Here is a 26,554-nt window from a genome sequence, read left to right as displayed (position 1 = left end):
ACTGCTATTGAGATACCACTGCAACAAATACAGAAAAACAGTCCAGTAAGTCATAGAAAATAAGCACTGAAACTCAGTATAAGTCTAGACTGAATGTCTTATTTGAGAATTGGGCTGGAGATGATTTTTATGCATAGCCTCTCACATCAACCCCAGCAACTCCCACAGCTCCTGATTTTATTGACAAGACTCTGAGGGAAGATATGCCCCAAAGTGACAAGTCTTTTTTACCTAAAATTCATGGCATGTTTCAAAAAGAACTGCTTTAATCAAATTGTCTCCATGGACTTTGAATTAGGTAATAAGACATTCAGAATGTGTATGCCCATTAGAAGAGAAAGTTCAAGTGGACATGTCCTGAGGCAGAATCGAGGCTCACAGGGCTGCATATGGTGAGCCAAGGCAGCATCTGAGCCAAAGGAGTGGGGAGCAAATCTGACTAGAGAAAGCAATGAAGTCAGAACAGAAGCAAGGGAGCCCACCAAGTGTGTCTGAGCAATGTCAACAAAGGAATGATGTTTGAAAATGATGAACGCAACAGCAGAGTTTCCGAGAAACACTCAGACTGTAGAAACACTGTCCAGTCCAGTAATGATGGGCCCAGCTCTATAATGGCTCCTACTTTGGGCTTTCTTAGGGTATGCCCTTCTAATCATACCAAATTAATCTTTTACAGTAAACCATTCCACAAACTTGAGCAAATGCTGTTTAAACAATCAAATGTACTTGACCAGAGAAAGGTCATTGTCATCTGCATTTGGAATTGAAGCAAACCAGATTTAATATTGATTTCCTACTTTTTTCTTATGTGATTCTAAGCAAATAGTTTAATGAGCCTTAGTTTTACCACCTGTAAATTAATATTCTTTTTAGATAATTATTGATATAATATGTGTAAAATACTTATCAAAATACTTGGCATAAACCAGATTCTTAATAATGTTACCTTTTTCTCCATTGCTTCTCTACAGAAGGACGAGCTCCACATCAGATGTCATCAAGGAAATGCAAATTTACCTTTAAACATCCTTGTTTATTTTTTCACAATACAAGACTTCTCCCCTAAGGTGCAGTTACCATAGTTTTGCTGCCACCAAAGTGCCACCAGTACTCCACCAGCCTCCATCACGCCTCTCCTCACCATTCCTCTCACGTCCCCTCCGAAATGTCTCAGATCTACAGTCTGCTTTTAAGGGTCAGTCTTACAATTTGTCTTTGTCTGATGGAAATGCAATTTGAAACCACTATAAGATACCACTACATACCTAGTAGCATAGCCGAAATCCAGAAGACTGACAACACCAAAGGCTGTGGAAGGTTTAGAGCAACAGGAGTTCTCATTCATTGCCAGTGTGAAGACAAAACAGTATAACCACTTCAGAAGATAGTTTGGCTCTTTCTTACAAAACTAAACATAGTCTAATCATGTGATTCAGCAATCACATTCCTTTTCCCTGGTATTTACCCAAAGGAGTTGAGAATTTATGTCCATACAAAAATCCACACATGGGTGTTTATAGCAGCTTTATTCTTAATTGCCAAAACTTGGAAGCAATCAAATGTCCTTCAGGACAAATAATTGTGTTTATATGACTGTTGTTCTCTCTCCCCCCAACTGAGTAAAGCTTAGGGTTGATATATTTTGAGGGATATTAAATACTATATCAATCAAGTTGCTCCTGGGGACTCATTAACTGAGCTTCCGTAGTTAATAGACTACTCTGCCCTGAAATGTATTGTGCTCAATCTATTCTCACATCCTACCACCCTGCCCAGCTTCAGTCAGCACTGGATTCATATTTCTTTTTAACTTTCTAAGCATATGTAACATACACAGCACAACGCAAAAGAATATACAAGGTTAACACACCTCCATCTTGTTGAGAGTCTACACCCTCTTTTCTCCCACGGCTGTGCTGCAGAGGCAGTGTGGTACGCCAATGACAGAAATACCCGAGGCAGCGTGCCCGGACAACACGAGTGAAGAGAAACTACCACCTCACTTTCACTTAGTGGTGGAATTTGTTGGGAAATTTTAGAAGCTGGAGAAATATTGCAAAGGTGGAGGCTGGTGCTCAGGGGCGGGAGTGGTGAGAGCCACAGGGTGACTGTATGTGAGGTATGAGTGAAGGCTACAAGATGGGAGAGGACAATAGGTCAGAGGAAACCTGAGAAAAGGTTGGTCTGTAAGTTGAAGGTGGCTCGGAGGACCAAAAGCACTCTTAAAAAATATTGAGACTGATGATTAACGCTCACCGCATTTCACTAAAATTTTTACAGAGCTGTCCAAATGTTTCAACACCTGCTTTACATGAGGCAAATTCCTCTTGTAAACAACAGTGAGTCATTACCCAAAGCCTGAGAAAGGTACTCTTGGGTATATGCACATTTTCTCCAGGTTCCCTTTGATGGACGGGTACTGAAAATATAGCATAACCTTCTTTGCCCCAGAAATGTCTGCTGAGAAAGAAAAAAATGCTAAGGAAAAAAAAAAAAAAAACAGGACATGTATTATATACCTACACACATAAATAAATCCATCCCTTATGTATTTATGTAGCTAGAAAACATGATAATTACATTTCCAAATGGTTTTTGAAACCCCTGCAAATGTATACTTAAAAAGTCACAGCAATGAACGGAGACTGGATGGCTCATTAGCTGTGAGATAAAGAGGCATTCCCTTTGGATCGCCTATTCCAAGAAGGATGAGGACAGAAGCAATTTGATTGAATGGCAAAGGCATCCTTTGTGAATAGGTGAGATCACAAAACCTGTATTGCAACTTACAGGATCATTATTCACTTATTCACTCTTCCAGTGAATACTTACTACCTATGATATGACAGGTATGTTTTAGATAAAAACTGGAAAAGTTAAGAGGAATAAAGCATTGCTTATTCTCAAAGAACCCATTCTATAGGGGAGAAAAGACAGAATTATCGCACAACGTCCTGAAGGCCATACCAGAAGTACAGAGAAGAGTACAAACTGTGATCATTATAATGCTTCTTGTTGAAATAGCTCTAAATGATTTCACCCAAAAACAATTTGGTGGGAAGGGTGTTAGGTGGTCCAATTTTTTAATCAAAATGACAACTTAGGCAAAATAAGAATATTTACTAGTTTTAAACACAGTGACAATGGTTTGCTAAAGAGTCATATTGCAATCTTCTGAAATTCTTATTCATTTTAGCCAACTCCTCTAAAAAGTAGGCTTCACAAGGGCACACTAAAAAGAACCACACCTAAAAGTGTGGTTATTGCACTACTTGTGTAGGTAAATTTTCAATACATAGTAGTGAAGTAATGAAAGACGATTTCCAGCGCACACAATTTGTAAATTGCAAAGCAACAGACTGCCTTCAGGGGAAACACTGAGCTCCTGCCCTCTGACAGCTGTCCTTGGCACACAGCCCTAGCTGCTGACCAAAACACTTGTAATGCCCATTTTTGGAATCATGGTAGGACACCCCAGAAATTCAGTTTCAAGCCCGGATCAACCTATTTTCAGGACATTAAAACATCCGAAGTTTCCTTTCATTCACCCCATGAATATGACATGCCCTACACTAAATGCTCTAAAACAGTGTTTGTGGTGACCTGTTGTCTGGGAGGGGAACTGGTTTTCGGAGGAAAAGACTGGGAGGGATGGTTTTGGCTTGATTTTTTGTTTGTTTTTATTTCTTACTGTGTACTCTTTTGAACATCTTAATCGTTGTAGCATGTGATCCTATCCTGGTAAAAATAATGAGTTTTTGAAAGACTCTTATGTGAGCACTGTGAACTTTTGTTAAATTTATCTTTTTTAGGGAATTTCATCAGATAAACTTACATACATTCAATACTAAACTTGATTAAGATCATTTTAAATTAATGTGTCTTTCTTAAAATGTACTCTTTTGTTCAAAGCAAAAAAAGCAATAAACTTAAAAGGGATTTACACATCATACTATCCCCTCCTTCCTAAGTGATATTTTGGGAGAACTCACCTAATATTTAAAATATTTAGACTATAAAATATGTATTTGTTAACCTGTTCCCAATGAAGAATAATCATTAATCATAACACATGCAAATATCCTGATTTTGTCATTGGGAGTGTTGAACCAGACCATAATGTCTACCTACTATTGTAATAATCAAAACAGTAGGTCAATATAACCATCTGATCAATTTTTGATTAATTCTTTAGTGCCGTAGGTCAAATTGATGAACAGGTCAACATATATCATTTCAAATGTCTCTTTTATTTAGTTGATTGTAAAAATCAAAATCAATATGGAACAGAGGCATTTTAAAGGCTATGAAAGGCACATGTTTTCTCTTGACAGTGATTTTGTCTTCTGAAATATATTTTAGGATGCAACTAGTGAATTAGGTGAGATATTGTGACTTTAAATTTTTCAAATACCCAGTTCATTAGAAAATACATAGTAAGCAATGGCAACTCTGATTCCAGCTCAACAAGATGGTCTCCTCATAACTGGGCCTGCTCTGCTGTTTCCTTGGATTTCCCCCCCTACAATTCATATAGGGCATAAATTTGATAACTGTGGTATGCCAACTTCTTAACCACATTTTGCTTTCACTGCTGGATGAAATGTGTGTTGCCTGTTTTTTTTTGAAAGTAAATAGCATGTATATATAGTTGCCTGTTGATAGAGGAAGCCTTAGCTACAGATGAATTGCTGTGTCTAATTACTGACTCAAATACAGAAAAATAGAAAGCAAATGAAAAGTCACCTTAAAATGTGATTCAGACAAAGAAAAATAAACAGTGCCATTTTCTTCCTTTTAAAGAAATACACAAATGTGTTCAATATGCCCCTATTAGCACAATATAGTCTCAGATTTCAAATATACTTTCTAGTTTTTTAGGGCAAATGCCAAGCTCTCAATGAATTTATCCTTAAAAATCATATTTTTGTGTGTCTTTACTCAGTGTGTCCTTAGAAAACATCAACAGATTTAAAACCCCACTAATCCCATGGAAAATTACACAGGGCAAAACCATTACTGATTCTCTCAAGAAGGCAAAGCTCACTAGTTCTGTGTCACAGCACTGTCCCCTGTGTTTACTTTAGAGTAGCGCCTGTCCCAGCAGGCACTCCATTCTACACGAGAGAAGGAAGGGATAATCATACTTCCAATATCTCCATACTGCTGCTAGGGGATTTATAGACACCCTTACACATGTGGCACCATACACTGATTTTTCTAAATATGACTTAGATTCAATGCAATAGAGTATTTGAAATTGTAGGTATTAGTAGCGCCACTTTACAAGAATGACTTGATATCCATGAGAGTGGGGGTGTTGTGTTTGGAGATTTGAAAAATCAGTAAGCCCAGAATGATCTGAGTGTGAGAAAGCCAGAAGCGTAAGATGAGTCTTAGAAATCATGTGAAGGATTTTGAATCTTATTTAAGGTCAATGATGAGGCTAGGTGACAGATTTAGGTTTAATCATTTTCTAGGACTCAATGAGGAGTACGTTCATGCTGCTCAGTAATGCTTCCAGGCATTGAATTGACTTGGTTGGTATTGGCAAGACCTCAGTACATGTTAAATTTGCATCCCATACTCAGATCAGCTGAGTGAAAAATATAAAAGGCAACCTAAGCATCTCTCTCACAACAGAGACCCTAATGCATACTAGAAAAGACTATTAGTATATTAAAATGTATTATTTTTGTGTGAATAAACCATAAGATAAATTGTGTTGTAAACTGATTATAGAAAGTCTCAGTTGAAAAGAGTTCCATGGATAAAAGAACAAACATCCATTTGGGCTAGATTTCAATCTCCAGCAACTAGAATTCTATAAAGTGCAATTTGTTGCAGCATATTTCACAAAATGTGCTTAATAAAACTCATTGACAACTGTGGTATGAATTATGTAGTAATTCCCTCCTAAAAATTTGCCTTAATGAGAAGTTTAGAATATTGTGAAATCATTCATTCTTAGGAAGTTGGATTTGCTTGCTGAAAAAATAACCAAGATGAAGGAAAAAAACACAACTATGAAGAGAAAACAAAATAAAGTAAAATGCCAACAACAAAGCATGTGAGATTTAAAATATACTCCGATGGGTAGCTCTGTAGGTTTTTTGTTTTTGTCTTTTTTTTTTTTTTGGTTTTCAATCTTCAATTTAATTTTTTAAAATTTTTTAATTTCTTCAGCTTATTAATGCAGAATTGAAATATCAAATTATATTTTGTGTACAACATGATGATTTTCTGTGTATACACATTGTGAAATGCTTCCCACCATAAAGTTAATTAACCTATCTATCCAGTTAATTATCACACCTATCATCTCAATTATTTACTTGGGGGGAGGGAAGAACACTTATGTTCTACTCAATCAGCAAATTTCATTATACAATGTAGTATTATCTCTATGTTATAGATCGGATTCTCAACCCTTATTCATCTTACAAGTGGAAGTTGGTATCCTTTAACACATTTCTTTCTATTTCCCCTTAACTTCCAAATTCTGGCAACCACTGTTCTACTATATTTTTATGTGTTTAACTTTTTCATTTTTTAGATTCCATATATAAGGATAGCAGGCAGTATTTGATGTATTAAATTTTTTTTTTATGTGTTTAACTTTTTCATTTTTTAGATTCCATATATAAGGATAGCAGGCAGTATTTGATGTATTAATAGTATCACTTGTTTATTTTTGCTTTTGTTGCCTTTGCTTTTGATGTTAATCAAAAAAATCATTGCAAGACCAATGTCAAGGGGATTACCCTGCTATGGTTTCTTCTAGGAGTTTTACAGTTTCTGGTCAAGTCTTCAACATATTTTGAGTTGATTTTTGGGTATGGTATAAGGTAGAAATCTAATTTCATTCTTTTGCATGTGACAATCCAGTTTTCCCACCAGTATTTATTGAAAGGGATATCTTTTCCCAATGTAGATCCTTGGTGATTTTGCCAAAAATTAATTGACCATATATGCATGGATTTATTTCTGAGTTTTCTGTTCTGTTCCATTGATCTATATATCTGTTTTTATTCCAGTGCCACATTATTTCAATTACTGATTTGAAATTTTGTTTGAAATCAAGAAGTGTAGTATTCCAGCTTTGGTGTTGAACACTATCTATATTTTAAAAAGCAAAGCAAAATATGAAGTCACAGTAAATAAGAAAGTTGCAAAGGACTAGACTTCTCTCTGCAGATTTCCAGTGCTCTGATACTCCAAGTCACCTTTTCTTATTCCTTGAATATGCCTCAGGAACCCATCTACCTGTGAAAACTCAGACTTCCACAGTTGTATTTTATGTTTATATAACATAAGTAGTTTTTATGTCTATTGGTACTTGTGAAGTGTCTTTTTATTCCTTTATATTTTCATTGGGAATATGGATCTTTAACTGATTTCTAGGAACTCTTACACATGCAGGATATTTTCCTTGTGTTTGATGCATAGCATCCAAACATTTTTCAAGTTTCTTATTTGCTGTTTATTTTGGGTCACATGTTTTTTTGATCTACAGGAGTTTTTATTTTTATGCAGACAAGGATATAAATCTCTTCCTTTTGGTAACACTTTCTCTGAATTTTATTGAAGCATTTTAAAGAGTTCATGAACCTAGTTTAGTGTGTCATTTTCTGGTACAATATAGATGGGCAGCAAGAGAATCTTTCTATACATAAACATTCCCAAAGGTATGATTTGCTTATCTTTATCTAACTCCTTCTAAATATTTCAAAGTATTTAATAGATGATAGTAGTTTACTACTGTCCTCATCAAATGGCACTTTTAAGGTATTCAAATGATGTGGAAGATCATATAGCTAATCATTTTGAAGTTTATTGCCTTACGTGGGAATCAGTGCAACATATACACAGGCACAAAAAAGCAAGGTGAAAAATTGAGTCCTCTATTAAAAGAGAAAATAAACATCTAGCTGCTACACTTCAGTTTTCATTGTGAACTTATTCCAGAAATTTTTTGAAAGAGTCCAGTTCCATGCCTATGGCATTTCTAGTAAAAGGCTGATGAATGGAAAAGAAATGAGGAGTTGCCAATGTTGAAAGAGATAAGAAGATTTTAGGATAGCCGCACGTTACACAGATGGATAATTTGCATGTTGAGCCATCTAATCTTGAATTGGTTTGGACATGCTACAGCAAATTTTCTAGAAATCTAATGTTTCAATTATTGGAAAGAACCCAATGATCTAATACTAACACAGTGTCACGTTTCATTGCTGAATAACTCAATGTACAACATAGAATTAAGAGGCTCATTAATTATATGGTCATAGATTTCAGAGTGAAAAAGGCAAATTGGGTATTCTGGAATAATTAACGGCTTTGGGGGATGAACAGGCAATTTTAGGTCATTAACCAAATTAAAAATAAAAGCTCATCTATGTTCTTTGGGAAAAAAAAAATCGTAGAGCCTTTGACAAGGATGGTACTTGTTTCTGCTTCTCTTCACCTATATTTTTGACTATGCTTTTCCAAAAATGTCACAAAGAAATAGTTACAATTCTTAGTTTACATCAGTACATATAAGGAAAACAGCTGATATTTGTTTGGAACAGCTGAATGGGCAGGCTGACCAGCACATGCTTTGAGATAGTTTCTGTTCTCCATTCACTACGTTCCCTTATCCTGATCAGATAATACCATTGTAAATACACACAGAGGGAAAATTCTTTTCAATTGAAGAGAATGATTCCTTAACTTAAAAGTGCATAGATAATTTTTCAATAGCCCACGATGCCATAGTTCTGGACAAATCTATACACTTTACTGATTGTAGGTAATTGTGATGTGAATTACTCGCGGCATCTCATGAGTTCTGAAACAACTTTTATCAAACCTTTGTTCTTAAAACAAGGACAGTGTTCTATAACATCAACAACTGGATAACAAACTCTTTACTCAGTCTCATGAATCTTCTGCCACAATAGTCCCAACAGTCCACAAATCAGAAATTATTTCTAGTTACAGATCACGGGAAAATTGAGTATCAAGACATGAACAATATAATAGTAAGGTAACACATTCCTGAGTACTATTTTTAAGGGAAGATATAATTGAAGATGACTCCTATAAAACATTTTCAGTACAGACTGAAAATTAAACCCAGTCACATCTAATCTGGAAAAGCATCTATAAAACATATATCCGCGATGAAGAACATTAGCCATTCCTTAAGCAGCAGGTCTTCATTTGCAGCAAATGCTTTCTTTTAAAACAATGGTGTTAAGGTCAAAATTAAGTATATCAAGTCAAATATTTGCTTTCCAAAATTGTTATTAATCAGTTATGCCTCTGTTTATCCAGAGGAGACTGGAACCAAGGACCCTGGCATTGACACGAATGGTCCCAGGGAATTTTCCTGACTTGCAGGTGTGCGCTGGTGCACGGTGACCTGTTTCAGGAATCAAGCTCAACATTCAAACAAAGAAAAAAATTATTTTGCCCTTTGACCTCTTGAGAGGAAACCTATGTCAAAAATTATCAACCTTATTTCTAAGCTAAGACTGACTAAATCTAAAACTATAATTGTCAGATGTATTCTTATATTCTGGAATGTCTGAATCTCTGGATTTTTACTGTCACTAGAGCATCATAGGGGACATGGGGAAGAATTGCATGTCCCTGGTCCAAAGGGATATATTACTAGAAATATCAGAAGGACCTGATTAGAACAGTGACTGCCTGTTATAGATAATGTTATAGAAATTCTTTGGTGAACCTCAAAAATTAGCGAAGCAATGCAGTGATTTATGCTAATCTGAAATATTTACACTCTCACATGGAAAATTTTGATTAAATGACTATAAGGAAGGTTAGAGACATACATATTTTGAATATAACATTATAAAAGCAAATTTGTGTTTATATTGTGTCAATCATCTTTTTGGTTGTGAGGGCAGCACTGTTTGAACTAAGCTGCAGGAAGGATATGAACTCTGAGGATTTAGTTTAGAATCAAAGCTCATTAAAGCCAGAAGAACACTAAGGAATCCTCTGGGTCAACCATTCCAAAATTTCTACTTGCTTATGAATCATATAGGGAATTTGGTGACAATGTAGACTCCCAGGACCCCACTCTATAGATGCAAACTCTGCAAATTTCCTTTGGTTTTTAAGCAGATGCTATATAGACTGGGAAAACACTACCTAGTCCAACTCCTATGGTACATAAAGAATCTGAGAACCAGAGAGTGTAAGTGCCATGGTCAAGGACACACAGTAAAATACTATCAGACACACTTCCCATATCTGGAGCAGAGCACTGGGAGATTCTCTGACACTACAGGATGTTAGGAGACCAGTTGCTCACTTTTGCTGTCCCTTGACTGAATAGTCTGCTTGTTAACTAAAATGGCTACTACCTTTGTTGGTGACAATTTGACAATTTCAAATTAGAAAGGGGTAGTCTAAGGACTACCTTTCTCAATCCTTTATTTGAACATTCAGCTTTTAATAAGTCTATAAATTTCTGTTTTTTAAGGTAGCCAGTACTTTGTTATAAAAGCTTTAGAAAAATAATACAGAAATGTAATTGATAATAAAAATTTTAAAAATATAACACAACTTGCGTGAATTATCAAGAAGCTAAAGAAATCAGAGAGTGTGTTACCTCTTCAAGCCCAGTGCTTAGTCTCTTTAATGCTTTGTACATACAATAAGACTCTCCTGGCCTACCCAAATCCTAAGTTATTAGATTCCCTGGCTACTTGCAAAGTGAGAACTCCTCCAGTTCCCAATGCTGACAGAGAAAAAGCTCAACTTGGAAAAGGTTGTGTCTTTCCTTAATCCTTAGGGGACGATGATTTGAATCTTTTTTCCTTATTCACCTCTAAAGAACCCCAAAAAACCATGGCTACATTTATATAACCTTATGGCATCCATAGAGATTTACATGTAACAAAAGCTCAAAGTTTTATAGAAGTCTCTTATATCCTTTTGAACTAGAATAATGAACTACATTCTTAAATACAAGACAAAAGTACATGTCCATTAATACTTCATATTAAATCAATTAAACTTAGTAAGTAAAAGTTTACTATCTAGTGACTTGAAGACTATTAACTAACTGAAACAACCTATCTAAAATTAAATAGCTGGCCACACTATGGAAACAAGTTAAATGCCCAATGACAGAGAAGTGGGATTAAGATGATGCATTAGGCACAGTGGAATACTACTCAGCTATACAAAAAAAAGATAAAATCTTCCATTTGTAATAATATGGATAGAACTGGAAGGGATTATCCTAAGTGAAATAAGTCAGAAGAAGAAAGAAGACAAATACCAGGTGATTTCATTTATGAGGAATATTAAAAAAAAGGAACAGACAAAACCAAATAAAAACATATCCTTGAAACCTGACTGTAAAGCTGTAGCCTCAGTTCCAGAAAAGGAGGGGGATATGGAAGTAAAGGGAGAAGAGGCTCAATGGAAGATTATTGGTGTTTTGGTATTGGGTGTGGTGTGGTGACATGCATTTGTAGAGCCATGAATCTATAAACCTAAAATATATACTATGTTGTTAATCAATACTACCTCAATACATAATTAATAAATAAAAGAAACAGCTGATTATAGTTTATTTTATTTATTTATTTTTTAGATTTATTTATTTATACAAGCACTGGGTACAGTCACAGGCGCGGTAGGGTGAGAGAATTCACCAGAGCCAGAGCGGAGAGTAGAACATGCAGAGTGACGAAGTACACTGCTGAGGGGAGCAGCAGGTGGCAGGAGAGGTCTGCGCGCCATGTGGGACCCTCACCCAGTGGCCGGGGATTGAACCGGCGCTGCAGAGGCTGTGGGCATCTTCGCAACCCAGCGCTCAACCACTGCGCCACTGGGGAGGCCCTGACTATAGTTTAAAAAGAATTTCCTAATATTTATCTTTAGCAATGTTTGCTGAATTACACTAATATCTCCAGGTAAAATTTAGATATTTATTTTCTAGAATTTGATGGAGGAATTTCTTTTTTGAGAGTAACTCACATATATTTAATATTTGATACAATACTTCCAAATGCATTATAACATTTGGTTTTGTAACCTACAAGATAGGGGTGAGTTAACCAAATCTACAGAAAAGAAAGCAGATTCAGAGAGAATTTGTGGTTGGAAAGATCACCTCACTAGGAAACAGCCAAGTTAGACTTAAACTCAGGTTTCTAATTCCACTTCCTGTGCTTTTCACTTTCCTTCCAGGCCATACGGAAGCCTATCTCTCACACCACATCTTTCAGGGTAGTTTGTCAACTGGGTTTATGTTACAATAAAATATAACTTTCTTGCATGATTCCTTGATCTTAAACTATTGTAGCTGATCAAGGCCTATCTGTTGCCAGAGTATAAATGGAGGCAAATAATATACTTTGATCTCATTACACACCATCTATTTCCAAGCCTCAGTTCCTAGAGCATATATTTGTTAAATATCATCTAATATTAAAGTGGCAGAAAAACATTTTATTCCATTAATTTTCTTGTTCATCTAGTATGACCAAGAAGAAACAACTGAATTATGTTTGACTTGATTGTTAGAAATGTTATCACCAGGAAATTGTTGAATTTGATGTTATCATTTGTGTAATTCCAAATGAAATTTTCATTCCACTAGAAGTTACCACATTATGAGAGTAATTACTATGCTGTTATAGAATAGATGCATGATATGGTTATTCTTTTCATATAAACTATAAATTATGTACTGAATATACTATAATATAATTTATAATGAAAAACTTAACATGACTTCAAGTAGCTACCAAATCCAAGTAGAACTCTGTGGTCTTTGCAAAGTAATTACATAATTATTTAAGCCTCACAAACTTAGAATTGCAAAGTATTTATGAAAAGCATTACCACCAGAAAGTAAATGGAACTTAAATAATTACTAACCCAATTTGGGGTATGTTTTCCATTGTGCTAAATGACAATCCCATCATTATTTTTTTCCAAGATAGCATCTAATGTGTTTTGACAAATGCTTCTCATTTTTACATTTGTCACAGAATCTTACTTAGACTTCTCAAAGGAAGAAACCATTTAAACCAAATCTTTATCCAAACTCTGAGTTTCTCCTACAGCATTCAAACCAACAAGTTATTGGGCTTCTACTTGAACTAAGGGAGCCCAGAATTTCATAAATTAATAAACAAAGTCAGTGAATTGATTAGGATTCTGTGGTTGCATGGGACAGGAGACCCAACTCATGCTAGATTACGGGAAAGAAACTTACAAACTCAGTTAAGTGAAATGTCCAAGTTTACTGACTTCGAGCCTATAAATCATCTAGTCTCTCTAGGTGATTTTGTTAAGTATTCCTCCCTTTTTAAAAATATCTGCTTGAGTTTCTCTGTTGGCCCTCTCCTCAGATAAGTCTCTCCCATTTGCTGATGAACACTGGAAATTCAGGTTCAAGCTACTGGCTGAGTAATTGTAGTAGAGGGAATTTCTTATTCCCAGTAGTTCCAGAAAAAACCTGGAATGTTTTGATTGGAAAGGTCTTTATGATATGCCCTTAGTCAGTCACTATATACAGGTGTTCATGGGTCATAGTCTTCAAAGGAATACTATGATACTGTTAATGAAAGAAGAGTGCATGGATGCTGAACAGAGAAATGTAACAGATGTCCAAGACAGGGTTTACTTTCCTTCCTCTAATAGGGATATTTCTATTCCCCCTTTTATAGTGGAGGACCTCTGGGAGATGAGCTCTGGTGAAAATAAAATGAGTCCAGTCAACAAATTGGCCAAGTTGGAAGCTGACATCCGTGCTGTTGGCATTTACCACGAGTGCACAGGAAGGGTAATTACAAGTTTACAGAAGCTCTTCTTTTATTTTTCATCCAAAATGCAGTTACTCTGGACACAATGTTCTTTAGCTTCAATCAACAGAACATTGATTCACCAACACCAATCTTTCAAAAGTACTTCAAATTTTTTTCTGTCTTCTTTTAAAAGAGTGTCTGCATGACTCAGGAGCTCTGCTGACACCATTCATTGCCCACAGAATGCTCTGGGGAACCACAAAACCTTGCTGTACATACTGATGACCTTAGCATGATAGGGCAGGGGGATAAGGAGCATCTCCTATGCATGTGGATGGAGTGGTAAGTCGTGGGGTGCTGGAGGCTTGCCACTATAGTTCTTAGGTGTTGTGGGCACCTGCTATTCCTTCTGGCTGCCAAGTATCTAAGCCTTCTTTCCAATAGAGAATTTTCACCTTTCTTGGTTTTGATGGGAGACACATACATATGTTATCACGGAAGCTAAAAACACCCCAAACTTACTTTTGAAGGCCCCTTGCCTCTAGTATGTGGGTACATGACCAGGGTACACAAGCCAGGAGACAAAAGATGCCAGGAAGAAAAGGTAGAGCTAGAGCTTCCCTGGCCAGTTTAACGAGATCAAGTTCTCAGAACAACAGAGCAGCTGTGCCCAGTGTTTGGGATCATTTGTATGCACAGTTTAAGAGCATGTTTTGGGCTCAGTGGCAGCAGCTCCAGGGCCATCTTCCTGGACCCATTTGGCAGTGCCATTTTGGAAATATTCCCAACTGCACTGTCTCGGAGCCTGGATTTTCTCAAAGTTTCTGTGAGCTCTTTTCACAAAGTTTCTGTGAGCTCTTCATCATCTTTCTTGTCCCTGAAATACACCAGAATAGTATCTGTTGCTTGTATCCCAAAACCCAGGATGATATAGAAGTTCTCATTTTGTGCAGTCTGGAAAGATTATCCAGTGTAGCGGTCGAGGGAATGGATAGCAATTCTGCTGATCACATAATAACGCTATGATTTTGCTCAAGATACATAAGTATTCTCAGGCATCTTAACTATGAAATAGAGAAAATGATATCTACTTCCTAAGATTGCTACAAAGTAAAGCATTTAACATGTCTCTGGAACACAGTAAAGTCTCCATGAGTTTTCAAAAATAGGAAAGAATTCTGAGTAGTGTGGTGGTGTGGCTTCTGAGTTTCCAGAGGCATTGACTGTTATAGAAGGATGAAATAATTTTAATATTTGAAAATATTTTAAAAGTAAAATCCTGCAAGAAGAACATTTAGCATTTTAAAATTTTATAATTTTCTAATCTATTTAAATTAGTTTTTAAGTTGTAGTGGAGGAGGCAGGGGGTCCTACTTCGCAAGGAAGTGACTTACAGGAGTTTTGGAGTTACTTCTCCATGGGACATGAGTGCCCCCCCCATTGGGTTAACCTAGTTTTGACCTAACAAAAATGTTAAAATATAGGTCATGATTCCCATCATTTATATTGTATTCCCATCATTTATTTATTTATTCCCATTATATTCCCATCATTTATATTGCCTAATGAGTCTGATCAGAATTTGGCATAAGGGTGTGGAACAGAAGAGGAAGGCTCATGAATTTTGAGGGGGTGTCTCACAGCTGAATTTGGGGGGAAATATTATAGACATGTCCAGTCTACTCCTAGCTAAGGAGAGTGAATTTTCTGTCATACCTTCACCATCCTAGAAATTGGTGATTGACTCCTGTTTTGCTATGGAATTTTACTGCAAAACCAAAAACGTATGTGCTTATTTTCCTTTTGGACTATAATTATAGCAGAAACTGCTACCCCCAACTCCTGCAGGCATACACCCCCAATACGCATACAATCATACCAGAAATTGGAGATGACAGCCATGGTAGAAGGATTGAGAAAGAAGAGAGTGGGAAAAAAGCCCATGTTACTAAGTTAATAACCAGAAGAACATCTAAATAGGGGCAGTTCCCTTACAATACCACATACTATTTCTTAAACAGAGTCATTCTGTGGTTTGTAATCAAGTGTCTGAATTCTGAATTTATAGGCCCCAGGATGGTAAGTGTGGTTATATGGTATTTAGCAATTTCGTGTGGTGTTGTTCTAAATATGGAAAAGTCAGAAAAGTATTTCGGTACTTTTCCTTTGAGTCTACTCTGAAGTTTGGGCTGGGTGACAGCTTAAAAAAACACCCGCCTTGGCCAGGCGCAGTCAGGTTTATCTGCTTGGGAGCAATTTTGTTTGAGGAGCATCTCTTCAGAATATGTCTAAATTAAAACTTCTTCCTTTTTGCTCTTGAAATTGCAGTCATTTCTCACAATATTGAAATACCTAACACATGGAGATGAAATTCTACTCAATTTTTTAAAAAAGGCTTTTTTAATAGTTATAATCTGCTCATGGGTCATCTGCTCATGAGGTCTTAAGAATAAGATGAAGGCTCACTAGCTAGAACCTTTGATTCCAAAAGTATTTCTCAAAGTATCTGGGGGCAGGGACATGCAATGGAAAGGACTTGGATTCTGAGTGGGACACAAAGCTTTGCTCTGTCACTTGATGGTGTGGAATTTGAGGGAAAAAAAATTGTGGCCTGTAGCAGGCCTTCCATACCTAAGGGTCAATGGTGAAATTATCATTTGATATAAAATTTAAATGCTCACAATTTTCATAATAAATAGCACTCTTTTAGGATCTGTAAAGGTTTAGCAATTCCTGAATCATTGACGTTTTAAAGGATTTTTAAATTCATTTTAAAAATCATGGAAAACATTTTATAGATTTCCTACAGAGTTACACCTCAATTTTAGTCCCAAATCCTATTCATGTACCCTAATCTCCCACCACATTCATACTTGATTTCAAAGGCCTTTTCACTACTTTTAACACTCAAATCCATATAGCAAAGATTCATTACTCTTGAAGGCATTAAATGATCACACCTTAGGTTCTACAAAGATTTCCAAAAAATGTTTTGAACCAACATGATAGAATAAGAATATGAAATTTAGTCTTAGATTGAAATTTAACAAACATCACTGCTTTGCTAGCAACTGACCTAGCTATTGCTCATTTTGGGAAAGCTAGTTTTATCATCTATAAAATGAAGGTAACAATGGTTACTTACTATGACTGCTCTAAGATTAGAGATATACAGCATTTGTAACAGAGCCCAACATATGGTAGGTGTTCAATAAATTCTAATAAAGCAGAAATGGCAATGTAATTATCCTAAGTCTACATTTGCCTAAGGTAACACTTTGAAGAAAAAAATTACTCGTTTAACAATGGAATACTACTCAGCTATAAAAAAAGATGAACTCTTGTCCCTTGCAAAAACATGGATGGAAGTAAAGGGGATTGTGCTAAGTGAAATAAGTCAGGGGAAAGACAAATACCAGATGATTTCACTCATATGTGGAATATAGAGGCGAAAAAAAGGAACTGACAATACTAAACCAAAGCAACCTCTAGAAATGTAACTACAGAACTGAGGGGGAGGGTAGGATAGGAACAAAAGTGTGAGGGGCCCAATGGCCTATGAGAAAGGACTCTCAGTGCAATGATAGTGGGGATGATGTGGTAATATACATCTCAGGAGGTGTGAACTTATTCCCCCTAAATCATGTACAATATTGTAAACCAATGTTATCACAATAAAGAAAAAAATTACTTGTTTACATATACAGGTTTTAATATTTTGTTATTTCCCTATGGCCAAACTGACAGCAAACTCTTGAGACCTTCTTTAATAGGTATTTCCTAAAAAATAGTGGTATTTCCATTTTGAGTTCATGTATATATTCACCAATTCAACAATTATAATAGACATAGTCATCACTGCAATTTATTCAAAATGTCCCCAGATAATAAGCTTCAGAGAGGTTGCCTAGTTGAGATATTCCCTTTTCTCCTAACCAAAAATTCTGAGAACATATGAAATGCTAGGAAGGTATTCTTAAGTAGTAAGATACAAGCAACTATAACACATTTACATTTAAATACAGTAACATTGCAATGGTCAAGCTGTGCTTGTGTTGTATTCTTCACAACTACCCTTTTACTACCCTCAATATGCCTGATCTTGACACTGTTGGCCCCTATCTCTAAAAGAATTGGGAGGTTGAATTTTCTCCCACTGGAACTTTCTTGCTTCTGTGGCTGCTGTCTACTCTGTGGCTACTAGGTTCCAGAGGGCACTGAGGAGCTGTTGCCTGCCCTCAGCCTGGGGTCTTGTCAGTCTTGTCTGGATTAGTCACAGCGTCCTCTCTTTCCCAAGAGAAGGGCCATTACGTATTTTTCCCTCTTATGTTCACCAACCTCCTCAAGGTCACACCTTCCTCTCCCAGTCAGACAGCTCTGGTCTCCCTTGTGCTCATTCTTTAGAGTCTCTGCCTATTGTCCCTCATATCAAAGAGATTGACTAAATATCTGCCACATTTTATGATATAACTTTCTAAGTGATGTGAGTGAGGCACATGAAAAAGTTTAGAAAGCAAAAGGAATGATATTTGCCTAGAGAGACCTGGGCAGATTTCACAGAAGAAATAGAACTTGATAGATGAATCACACTGTGAAGAAGGGGGAGGGTGGAATTTTAGGCAGAGAGAATGGGAAAAAAATCAATGGCATAACAGCATGTAAATCCATAGGGTCAGGAAAGAATGTTCATGATGAGTGATGTGTTGAATGCATGGTAAAGAATAGCTAGAGATGAGACGAGGAAGGAAAGTTGGGACCAGACCTCAAAGAGCTAAATTGGCCAGACTGTGGGGTTCACATTTACACAGTTGGTAATAGGATATCATTAAAAACTGTTAGACATGGTAGCAACATGATAGAACTGTGTTTTAAAGATAATGCCTTAGTGCTGTTGTTGTTTATTAGAAAGAAGAGAATCTAGACATACATAGGAAAGAGTTATTTGAGAAATGCAAGCTAGCGAGAATGAGAGCTTCAATAATGGATGATGACAAGGGGAAAGGAGGAGGGGGCTGAATCAAGAGACATTTCAGGGGCCTCCCTAGTGGTGCAGGGGTTAAAGTCTCAGTGCCTCAGCCCTCAAGCTATCACCAGCCACTGCAACATGAGTTCGATCCCTGATCCTGGCCAGGAAGCTAAGCCTCATGGCACAGCAGACCTCTCCTGTCTCCCCTGCTTCTCCCCTTAGCAATGGATTTCAGTAGATTCGCCTGTTCTGCTCCCTACTCTGTCTCTGGTGAATCCTCTTACCCCCCACACTGCCTCTGGCCTACAGCCCAGTGCTTGTATGCATAAATAAAATAAATCTTTAAAAAAGAGAGAGACATTTCAAAGGGAAAGTTACAGAATGAGATGACTTATTAAATTTTGAAAACAATTTAAAAGTCAAAGATGATTTTCAGATGAGATTTTTAATTCCTGCAATCTCTCTAAAAATGTTAGATGGATAGATGATACACAGAGATATTTTATATATCCATATCTACACCTATAGATGATGTATTATAGATAGATATAGGTGTCTTACTTCCACTAGGATCATTTTCAAAATCTAAACACCTGCATATAATACACCACCAAGATGACAAAGCCTTCAGCACAAGTACAACAGCCAAAAAAATCTTCGACATGTTTCAATAGCTGGGCATCTGGAATAAGTTACAGGGAAATTGTGGAATTTTCTTCCCTGGAGGTCTTCTACAACAAGCTAGATACCCATCTGTTCATGATGACTTAGGTGTGTTCCTCTCTGAAGCCTGGGAGGTGGCCTCTTCGAGTTCTTGTGATCTCTTCCAGGCCTATACTTCTATGTCTCTACATCATTTTATGGCTTAACCCCAAGGTATATGATTCACTTGATAAAATAAATAATAAGATGAAACTCAGAGTTTTTATGGACTTTGTCATAGAATGTATTCTGGAAATTCTTCAAATTAATCACCAAGTTCACTGAATAAACTATGAATAATATTATGGGTCAGGATTTCCCCAAGTGTGTTTGATGGAACTAGTGCTGTAATATTCTTTTTCCAAAGGATGGAAAATGATGGAAATTCACACATATATCAGTGTTATCAAAGACTTGAGATGTCCTATAGGAAAGAAGCTTCTAAAATTTTCACCCAGAGCTTCTCAAACCTTACAGTGAAAAGAAAAAGATATATGTATCTATAAGTGACTACTAATCTCTGTCTATGTATCTATCTATCATCTATCTACTTTTTAACTTTCTATAAAAATGGGGTTCTTAAAAATATATTGATAAATATTATCCTTCATATCATAAGACAATCTGGATTGGCTAGATCACTAGGAACATCAAAGCTTGCTCAAGGATGATCTTGGATTAATCTGATAATTGAGTTATTTTTAAATTACAGTTTTCTTTTTTATTAAATGGAGATAACACCTGTCTCATAAGATTGTTACAAGGATTAGAGAAAATGAAATGTGTGAAGCACTTGGCACAGGGCCTGAAACCCCCTAAGTCCTCCATAAATGTTAGTTTCCTACATTTGCTGCTCCATTAAGTTTTGTTTTCTAATAATCTTACATATAAATTAAATAGTTTAGTGCAGAAATACATAGGCAAGTAGAAACTCTGGTTTGGCTAAGAAATGGATATACTATCTTGTGATAAACTGAAATGCAGAAGTCCAAATATTATCCCTAAATCATCACAACTTTATGGAAATATGTGCATATGTGCCCAAGGATGACTACATGAAAATAAGAATATTTTAATAGGTGGTAGGATCATGGATGGTTATTTCACTTTTAAGAAACTAATGTTTTTTTTTTTTTTTTAAGAGTAATTTAGGTTTCCAGAAAAACTGAGCAGAAAATATAGAGTGGGGCCTCCCTGGTGGCACAGGCAGTTGAGCGCCACGATGTGGAGCTGTCGGCAGCCTCTGCAGTGAGGGTTCGATCCCAGCCGGCTGGCAAGAATCCCACATGGCGGGGCAGACCTCTCCTATCTCGCCTGCTGCTCCCCTCAGCAGTGTATTTCATCAGTCTGCCTGTTCTGTTCCCCACTCTGCCTCTGGTGACTCCTCTCACCCTCCTGCACATCTGGCCTGTACCCCAGCTCTTGTATAAATAAAAAAATAATACTAATGAAAATCTTAAAAAAAAAGAAAATATAGAGTGCTCACATATTTCCTTACACACGCGCGCGTGCACACACATACACAGCCTCCCCTAGTCTCTGTGTCCTGTACCAATGTGGCACATGGATAGCAGTCACTAGACCAATGGTGGCACATCATTATCAGCCGAAGTCATAGGTTCATAGGTTCAAAGTACAACACTTTTGTGTTGTACATTGTATATGTTTTGACAAATTATGATAACATGTTTCCATTCTTATAGTATCATACAGAATGGTTTCACTGCCTTAAAAATATCTTTTTTTTAAAAAACTAATTCATCATTCTTTCTACCAACTATTTGGCAACTATTTTTACTGTAAGTTTTGATTTTTCTATATACATACTACTGATTTTTCTACATCAAAAAAGTATAAAGCGGGCCTCCCCGGTGGCACAGCGGTTGAGCGCTGGGTTGCAAAGCTGCCCGCAGCCTCTGCAGTGCTGGTTCGATCCTCGGCTGCTCCCCGGCCACCAGAGGAGGGTCCCACATGGCGCGCAGACCTCTCCTGCCGCCCGCTGCTCCCCTCAGCAGTGTACTTCAGTCCTTCTGCCTGCTCTGCTCCCCGCTCTGGCTCTGGTGAATTCTCTCACCCTCCCGCGCTTCTGACTGTACCCAGTGCTTGTATAAATAAATAAAAATAAATCTTAAAAAAAAATTTATCTCCCTTTAAAAAAAAAAAGCATAAAGTTTTTTTAAGATTTCTTTTATCTTAAACCTGCTTTGAGAGACCTTGCAACTGATTTAGTCAATTCCACCCCAAGTAATCTCCCTTTGGATTATAATAAATTAAACTGATTAAAGACTTTAACTGCATTTGTGTATAAAGTTTTTTTAAAAATGGCCTTACTAGAATATCTTTTAAATGTAAGAATATAATTTGGAAATTGATAAATAAATAGAAGAAACAAATCAGAAGAAAGTAAGAATGGGTGAGTTAGGGACTCAGTACTAGAGTGGGCCAGACAAACCTGCTTCTGAGGTCTCCAAATTGCTGATCTCCATCTCCAGGAAGAAAATTTCAAGTTGCCCTATTTTTGTTTCCTCCTTGGCTGCTGTCACCGAGCTTCTATCCTTCTCCTCCAGAAGCTTAAACACCATTTTTTCAGTGTAGTTCTAGGACAGAATAAGTTGTAGCCAGTGAATATAGAAAACACAAGGAATAACATAGAAATCGTGTCTATTCTATGTGGCAGGCACCGTACTCCATATTATTCCAATATACTATTTCATTTGCTCTTTGTATCAATGCAGTAAAGTGGGTATGTAGCTCTTTAGAGAGGTGCATGCTGAGACTGAGAGAAGTCACATGATTTCCCGAGCAGAACGCAGGTAAGAATGAATGGAACCCAGATTCAAGTGCAGGATGACCTGTTTCCAAATTGTTTACAATTCACATTGTTTTATGTAGAGAATGGTAACCCTAGTGCTATGGATCATTGGTTCCCAAATGCTAATCTTGCCTTTTATGATGACTTTCCAGTGGAGTGAACCATTCCTCCTCATTAAACAATCACACTCCAGTATCCTAAGTGCAAGAGTCACCAGCTACTGTCTTCTCCCTGAAGCGCCATGATTGCATTCCTGACCTACTCCCTGCCATACGATTTTCAGACTTTCAAGAAAAAAAGTGGAAAAGCTGTGGGTCCAAAGTTCTACTCCTTAGAACGGAACCTGACTATTCCAAATTAAACAGAATGGCATTTAGTTGGATTTCAATTTTTATGTGTAACTTGAATCTTTTTTTATCTTTTTTAAATCTTTTTTTTTTAATTTTTACATCACTTTTCATTTTTAAACAATATTTGCTTCCCCCCACCCCCTCAGGTGTAGTCCCCATAGAGTTTCCTTCAGCAATGCACCCGTGCACCATCACCTCAGTCTCCTGTGCATCTCCCTCCCTCCCTCCCCCCTGATCCCTCTTCCTCCTCCTCCCCTGCAGGATGTCTCTGATTCACAATTGTCTGTTTTTGCTTTGTTGTGTTTTATACTGTTATTATTTTTTACACTGATGTCTTATTGGTTTCCCCTATATTCCTGCTATAAGTGAAACCATCCTATACTTTTCTTTTTCCTTCTGGCTTATTTCACTGAGCATAATTCCTTCTAGTTCCATCCATGTTGCAGTGAACGGCATGAATTTATCTTTTTTGATTGCTGAATAATATTCCATTGTGTATATATGCCACATCTTCTTGACCCACTATGGAAAGCTGTCTGGAGGTTCCTCAACCAACTAAAAATGGAGCTACCATACGACCTGGCAATTCCACTACTAGGCATCTACCCAAGGGACACAAAAACATTGATTCAAAGAACACCTGTACCCCTATGTTTATTGCAGCACTATTTACAATAGGTAAAACCGGGAAACAACCCCAATGCCCAAACATAGATGACTGGATCAAGAAGATGTGGCATGTAACTTGAATCTTGATAAAGATTTTTTTACTTCAAAAAAGAGTTAGGACAAGATTGTGATGTAAATGAAGACACCAAGCTCTACCTCAAGGTCCCTCAAGAACCTAGAAAATAATGTCACATAAATGTAACACAAAATTTTACCTTCTCATTTTCTGGATTTTCAAATATAGGCCTTTTAAGAGATTAACTCTTTCAAGGTATAACTTAAATATTCTAAAATTCAACAATTTTAACTTATCAGTTCAGAATTTTGTCCCATATAAATACTCATATAACCACCACTACAACCAACATATAGGGTGTTTCCATCACACCAGCAAGTGCCCTTCATTTTTGCTCCTTTGCAACTTAATTCCCCTCTCTTTACCTTTAACCATGAGACAACCACTACTTAACTCTCTGTCTCAACAGTTTGGGCTTTTGTACAATTTTAAATAAGTGGATTCATGTAATATGTGTTATTTTCTCTAAGACTTTTTTCACTGAATGCTTTTGAAATTCATCATGCTATTGCATATGTTTGTAGTTCATTCCTTTTTTGTGGCTAAGTAGTATTCCATTAGATATACTATGGGAAAAAAAACATTGTGAACATTTGCTTGTACAGTTTTCTTTTCAGATAAAGAACACACTTTCATTTTTTGAGTAAATGCCTAAGAGTATAATTGCAAGGTTATATAATAATAAATGTATGTTTAACTTTATAAGAAACTGTCAAACAGTTTTTAAAAAGTGACTGGTATTTTATAGTCTCACTGCTAATGTATAAGAGTTCTAGTTGCTCCACCACTATGTAAGCCCACAGTTGTAGTCATTTTATTGAAATGTGTAGAATTTCATTGTAGTTTTAATATAAAATTCCTTGATAAGTAATTATATTGAATATTTTGGCATTCATGTGTTTTCAATAAGAAGGATCTTTTAACATTTCGTTCACCTTTCAATTGAGTTGTTTGTAACCTTGCCATTGAGTTGTAAGAGTTCCTTATATATTTTTAGTACAAATCCTTTCCATGATATATGTTCTGCAAATATTTTCTTATAAATAAGTACTCATCCATAGACTTAACAAGAGTCCTCTGCAATTCTCCTCAATTTGATGAATCTGGGCTCTATGTTGGTTTATTCTTCTTATTCGTAAGCCTGGAAAATGTCCCAAGCAATAGGCAAGGCTTCCATAGGACTTGCCTTACCTATTTCTCTTCTCTTATGATCCTGTGCCATCTGTTGTTCAATGTCTGAAATCTACTATTTCATGCATTGCGTCTGGTTTCTAATTTTTACACTGGGAGGATAATTCTTATGGCTGTTAATACTTTATAGGAGAAACTTGATGCCCTAGCTTGTTTATATTATTGTTTTTGCATGATTATTTACTTCTAAAGGTCAGTGTGGTTTTCTCAATGATCCTTCTATGAGAAAAAAAATCCTTGATTCTCACATCATGCTCTCTCTCTTTTTTGTTTTTTTTCTTTCCCTTTTTTTGTTAAAAAATACTATCATCTGTGAAACAACTGTGAGAATATATATATAGATGATTTAAATGCTGTGAGAAAAAAATATATATGTGATTTAAATGTCTTTACCTGGTAAAATAAAGAACTGGAAACACTATGCCAAGTCCTCAATATTTTGCTTTTTTTTTTTTACTGACAGTTCACTTTCTCCAGGATGATTCAGATTTACCCCAAGAAGGAGTTAAGAGTGCAAAAGAGTGTGATGAGATAAAACTATGAATGACAAGGGGCACCGGCAAGGAAAGTCTGTGGATTGTTCTGACCCCTATGAATGAAGATGGGGCAGGGAATGAGCTTGGGTAAGAAGCAGCTCAGGTTGCGCTGGAGCTCCAAGAGACTCAGCTAGACCAATAGAAAGCTGCCCATAGGGAAGTCCTGGTTTGGGCAGAAATGTCCAGATCTTCTTGCTTCTGCCCTGCCCTGTTCTTGACCAGGGCTTTCCGGGAGGAGGCTCAATAGCCGCTGCAGATCTTGAGGCACTGCAGCTGGTGGTTATCACCTAAATGCACTCACTGAAACTGGTTTGCTCTTAAAAGTAGATTGGAGCGGGGTTTCTCCACGGTTGCCCCTTATTCCAGGGCATGAAAGTTGCAGGAATGGTGAAGGAACCAGGCCAAATCACAGAAATGCATCTGTTTCAGTCTGTTTGGGCAGCTATAACAAAATACCACAGACTGCATGGCTTATAATCAACAGCAGAAATTAGTGCTCACAGTTCTGGAGGCTAAAAGTCCCAGATTTGGGTGAGGCATGGTTGGGTTTTATCCTGGGTTGCAGACTTCTTGTATTCTCACTTGGCAGAAGAGACTAGGGACCTCTGTGGAATCCATTTCATACAAGCGCTAATCCAATTCACGAGAGTTCTACTTTCATGATCTAATATCTCTCAGAGACCCTGCCTCCTAATACCACCACATTTTGGAGGTTGGAATTACAACATATGAATTTGGGGGGAGGATACAAACATTCAAATCATAGCAGCCTCTCTAATAATGTTGTCCCGCTATTTCTCAGGACATGTTCTACTCCTCTAGAACAGGCATAGTTCTGGAACAATTTCTATTTCTGCTCCCCAGCTGATGTTTTGAATTTGAATTCTTTTCGTAACACTTTGTCCCAATTTCCTTACCATAAAATGGAAATTGCTACAATATGCCCTCCTAGACCAAACATCAGTTGAAATAACATGGGGAGGAGGGTCATGGAGGGAAAAGGAAGATACAATCTGTGCTTTCCTTTAAAAATCAATGTATTTCATAGGAAGTCTATGTCTTCATTAATTAACATCGACTCTCCCTTTCCCCACTCCATCCCAATTCTAAATGGATATTGAGATATTACTTTTTTCCCAAAATAAAAATGTCTGAAACTATCTCTTTTAATGACTAGAATGTCCAAAAATAGTCTTTTTCCTTTTCCCTCCAACTTAATTAGAAGCACCTTTAGTTAATTCCTACATTACACTGTAATCAGATTGCTCGGGTTGCCTGTCACCCCCTGTCACGGTGTCACTGGATTTCCTTTTCGTTGCTGGTCTCAATTGTAAATGGACATTATAAACAATTGGCCCCATTAGCACTTATGGCTTACTCTGCTTCAAGTAAAAAGCAGTTTTACTCATCTCCTCTGGAAGGTCATGCTTCATTGTTTGTTCAGACCTGTTGCTCTAAATGTAAAAGT

The sequence above is a fragment of the Talpa occidentalis genome, unplaced genomic scaffold (genome assembly GCF_014898055.3).
Source record: "Talpa occidentalis isolate TD23 unplaced genomic scaffold, MPIMG_talOcc4v2.1 talOcc4.11, whole genome shotgun sequence".
NCBI classification, from domain to species: Eukaryota; Metazoa; Chordata; class Mammalia; order Eulipotyphla; family Talpidae; genus Talpa; species Talpa occidentalis.
The sequence above is the reverse complement of the archived record's forward strand: the minus strand, read 5'-3'. Positions refer to the sequence as shown.